A 5000-nucleotide genomic window follows, 5' to 3' on the forward strand; every position below is an offset into this window, starting at 1 on the left:
TATGATAAAAAAAAACATATGATCAAAAAAATGAAAATGCTTACAGCACCTGGTATTCCCAGGTGGTCTCCCATCAAAGTACTATCCAGGCCCGACCCTGCTTAGCTTCCGAGATCGGACGAGATCGGGCGTGTTCAGGGTGGTATGGCCGTAAGCCATTATTGTGTGCAGACAGGGGCCTTTTAAAGATGTCATGCCCTTGATTCTGGCTGAATTTGTGGACATGTGAATATGTCTCTCTATGATAAAAAAAACATATGATCAAAAAAATAAAAAAGCTTACAGCATCTGGTATTCCCAGGCGGTCTCCCATTCAAGTACTAACCAGGCCCGACCCTGCTTAGCTTCCGAGATCGGACGAGATCGGGCGTGTTAAGGGTGGTATGGCCGTAAGCCCTTACTGTGTGCAGAAAGGGGCCTTTTAAAGATGTCATGCCCTTGATTCTGGCTGAATCTTTGGACATGTGAATATGTCTCTATATGATAAAAAAAACACATGATCAAAAAAAATGAAAAAGCTTACAGCACCTGGTATTCCCAGGCGGTCTCCCATCCAAGTACTAACCAGGCCCGACCCTGCTTAGCTTCCGAGATCGGACAAGATCGGGCGTGTTTTTTTTTTTTTATCTTTTATTATCAAAATTACAAAAACATTTATAATTCTTTCACATACAAAACATACAAAAACCCCACAGTATTCTCAAAAAACCACTGAGAAAAAAAAACCACCAAATCAAATCACCCATTTTCCCCATGACCAAAAAAGAAGCCCTCGTACCAAAAAAACAAAAACAAAATAATTTAGACATCCCACATAATTCCCTCCTCATTTACTCTACACACATTCGCACCTTCCACAAACATTCTCACAAACTCACTCTCATTCGCTATGTACAACAATTTAAGATGTGCTTTCCATTCATTCACAAACATTCTCCACACATTCATTTTCTTACTTTCATACAGTGCATAATTCCTTCTGTTAAAAACCGCTTTTCTTGCAAAAGCCAAAATTATATTCATTACATTGTGATTTTTTTGTTTTGTTCCCACCCCCAACAACACCGACAATTCCCACCCCCTTTCATTCCAACACTCATTCTTACTGCATTTCCCCAACATTTCTCTCATTTTTCCCCAAAAATAAACCAATTCCCCACACGTAACAAACAAATGTATTAAATCCTCATCCGTACTTTCACATACACAACACTTTCTTTCATACCTCTCCTTATGGATCTGATGCAGGACGATGCAGGTGAAGATCCTCCTGTGCCTCAGTTTGAAATCTAGGTCAAATATTGCATGTGGTGTATGCGGAATGTTAATGTTCTTCCATATCATGTTGCTTGTTATGTCCGGGTATGTGTCTGTCCATTTTACTTCGGATGTGGGTTTCTGTATTCTATGTGTGATTGCGCACCTATACCAAATTTTTGTAGTGACATCTGTAATGTTGTGTTTCTTCTCCCCTAGGCACAGGGAGATCCCCCCCCACATCGTCCTGCATCACTCCCTCCTTCTCTTTGATTAATTTTTCCCATTCGCTCGACAAAGACAATTTTACATTTGCAAACACTCTCTCAATCACATCCTTTCTGCACACACACCCTTTATTTTTTAAACCCCTCACCACCATTTGTAAATCAAAATCCCCCCCACAGTTCAGTAAATCCCTTATTCTAATATATCCCGCTTTCGACATAGCTTCACACTTAATTACCCTCTCCCCATTTTTAAAATACGGGCTCGAGAGGAAGGGCAGTCGTAGCACTGACCCTCTCGTTCCGCACTCTGGTACAGTCCAGGATGAAACCTGATACCACGCACTGAGTACTTCCTGGAAAAACCGTGGCAAGTGTTTAAATGAATCCGGGTTATTGATCTGGTACAGGTTGTCCTCGTTGTAGAGTCCAAAACTGCACAGATATTGTTTGAAGTGGTTTTTCCAAACTACGTTCCGGTTCTGGTCCATAAATTTGCCTATCAATTTGACTCTTAGTGCTACTTTTTTTGTAAGTAAATCAATCAAAGCTAGCCCCCCCTGATCTTTAGCCCCTATTATTGTTTTGTGAGCTATACTCGCTGCTTTGTTTTTCCAAATAAAGTCCCTAATGGTCTTTGAAATCTCCTTAAAGGCCCAGTCCGGAAGCGTACAAGTACTCAGCGCATGATTCACTTTGGACAACACGAGAGCATTTGTTACGGCTACCCTTCCTCTCAACAATAGACCCCTCGCTTTCCACAAATTCAATGTTTTTTTAATTTTACCCACCACCTCTTTCCATGTTACATCATCACATTCATTCTCATTTTTCCCCATATTCACTCCCAACACTTTTCTTCTCTCACACACCGTTTTAAATCCCCACTTATTAACTAGATTGGATTCCTTACCTAGTAACATAATTTCTGACTTATTTTCATTTACTTTTGCCCCAGATGCTCTTTCATAAGTTTGTACATGTTTTAATATCAATTCTATATCTTCCTCTCCTTTTACCATTATATTCACGTCATCTGCATACTGTATTATTTTTACGTTTTCCTTACCTATACCTTTTATGTTTACGTCTTCCGATATCAGTGCTGCCAGCGGCTCTGCTACCAAGCTGTACAACAGCGCTGACATCGGACATCCTTGTCTCACTGACCTTGATATTTTAAAAGAATCAGTTAGTTCCCCGTTACATTTTATCTTGCTTTCCGCTCCTGTATACAACATATTTATCCATTCTCTCATTCTCTCCCCGAATCCAAACTTCTCTAACACCTTCCCCATGAACCCGTGATCTACTCTGTCAAAAGCTTTATTTAAATCAATCCCTAGCCATATTCCCCCCTCCCCTTCCATATCCCTGACCGTCTGTTTTATTGAAATGATTGAGTCTGCTATGTCTCTGTTTGGTATACTGTATGATTGTGTTTGTTCTATGATTGTTCCTATTACCTCCCTGATTCTATTGGCTATTGTTTTCGCTATGATTTTGTAGTCTGTGTTGAGTAGGCTGATTGGTCTGTAGTTGTCCAGATTTTTATTGTCCCCCTTGTTTTTGTAAAAAATAGTAACCACCCCTTCCCCTAAACTTTTTGGTATATGTTTCACTTTTTCCATATATTTACTCAATTTGTTCACCAAGGGCACCAGCTGCTCTTTGAAAGCTTGGTAGAATTCCGCAGTTAGGCCATCGCTCCCAGGACTTTTGTTTTTGTTTAACCCCTCTAAAGCACTTCTGATTTCTCCCTCTGTAAACTCACAATCACACCACATTTTATCGTCCTCGCTTAGTTTTTTCTTTAAGGCACCCAAAGCTCTGTTCACACTCACGCTATCACACTCCTGTCTCGAAAACAGGCTTTCATAATAGCCCTTTACTATTTCTAAAATTCCCTTTTTATCTGTCACACTTTTACCTGCTTCATTTAATAATTCGTTTATTTCTGTTCTTTTTTGTTTTTGTTTTTCCAGACCTAAAAAAAAGGCTGTACTCCTCTCCCCCTCATACATATATTGTATTTTACTCCTAATGGCTGCACCCCTACTCTTTTTAAGTTCAATCACTCCCAACTGTTCTTTTAAATGTATGTATTTTTCGACATCTACATTATCTACACTGTCAAGCGATGCTATTTCCTCACTTAGTTGTTTTCTCAAATTCTCTTCCTTTCTATTTTCTCTCCACTTTTTCTCTTTACTATAATTGATACACTTTTTTTTAATTCTGACTTTTACACTATCCCACCACACATTCATATCTTCACTCTCATTCCACTCATATCCCACATCATTCAACAATCTTTCCATACTTTTCACAAACATTCCATCATCCAGCAAGCTTGCATTAAAGCACCATATCCCTCCTTTACGTACATTCGTTTCTTTTCTAAACGTGATTTCTATTCCAGCGTGATCGCTCCACATATTAGTTTTATATTCAACTTCTTTAATCCACCTCACTACCTCGCATGTCACCAAAGCATAATCTATTCTAGATTGTTTTAATCTATTCAGTACAATTTGTCTCCTGGAGAACACCCTCTCCCATGGATGTAGCAATCTCCAAATATCAATTCATTGTTTCGTTATCATTATATCTTTAAGTGTCCCCCTGCTCACATCCCCCTTAAACACATTATTTTTTGACACATCGGTGGGTGTCATCGCCACATTAAAGTCACCGATTATTATACAATTCCTTTCCCACCATTTGCTTATTGCAATGAAGAATGTTTTCCTTTCTTTTTCTCCATTCGGTGCATATATATTTATGATTCTTATATTTTTCGTTTCATACACACAGTCTATTACTATTATTCTTCCTTCTTTGTCTCCATAAACCAAATTTACCCCTGTTACCCGACCCGTTTTGACTAAAACCGCCACTCCTCTCGCCCTCGACGTGCCATTGGAGCAGAAAATATGGCCCACAAAGTCTTTTTTTATGTCTTCCACCAGGGAATCATCCCACCTGGTCTCCTGCAGGCACAAAACGTCATTCTGCAAGGAAAGAATCGAATGTCTTTTTTCTTTGTTTCTTAGTCCATTCACGTTAATCGAAAATAAATTAAAGGCCATTATCATAAAAATAAAACCAAAAAAAACGGATTTACAGGGGTTATTGTCAGTCATTATTTGTCCTTACATTTCAATTTTTTCACCAACTTTTTTCGTTGTCCAAGACTTAGTCTTTTTTGCGCACTCGCCAGTTCACTCACATCCATTTCGCTGTCCGTTTCATTGGGACTGGTGCTTTTACCCGTATTATTTAGCGTGATTTTTCTCCCTCCCGCCTGTCCAACACCACTCTCAGGCATCTCCCTCCCCTCTGTGCTCATGCTTACCCCCGGGTCTTCTGCCACGTCCCTTCCGTCTCCTTTTTTCCCTCTCTCACTCGTTTTTCGCTGCTTCTGCTGTCCTCCCTCTCCAGCCAGCTCCGGCGTCTCCAGCTCGCACTCTGACGCCCGTTCTCCTCCGCTCCCTCCGCTCTGCTCCATTTCTC

At 40.1% G+C, this 5000-nt stretch overlaps 2 non-coding genes across 2 annotated transcripts; both read right to left on the reverse strand.

Moving 5' to 3' along the window:
* Positions 1-37: 37 nt before the first annotated feature.
* LOC132970311 (5S ribosomal RNA) lies at positions 38-156 on the reverse strand. The gene has a single exon (XR_009672165.1). It is a non-coding gene; the product is annotated as a 5S ribosomal RNA (ribosomal RNA).
* A 120-nt stretch (positions 157-276) lies between these two features.
* LOC132970118 (5S ribosomal RNA) lies at positions 277-395 on the reverse strand. The gene has a single exon (XR_009671980.1). It is a non-coding gene; the product is annotated as a 5S ribosomal RNA (ribosomal RNA).
* Between the last annotated feature and the right edge of the window lie 4605 nt (positions 396-5000).

The sequence above is a fragment of the Labrus mixtus genome, unplaced genomic scaffold, assembly GCF_963584025.1.
Source record: "Labrus mixtus unplaced genomic scaffold, fLabMix1.1 SCAFFOLD_63, whole genome shotgun sequence".
NCBI lineage: Eukaryota > Metazoa > Chordata > Actinopteri > Labriformes > Labridae > Labrus > Labrus mixtus.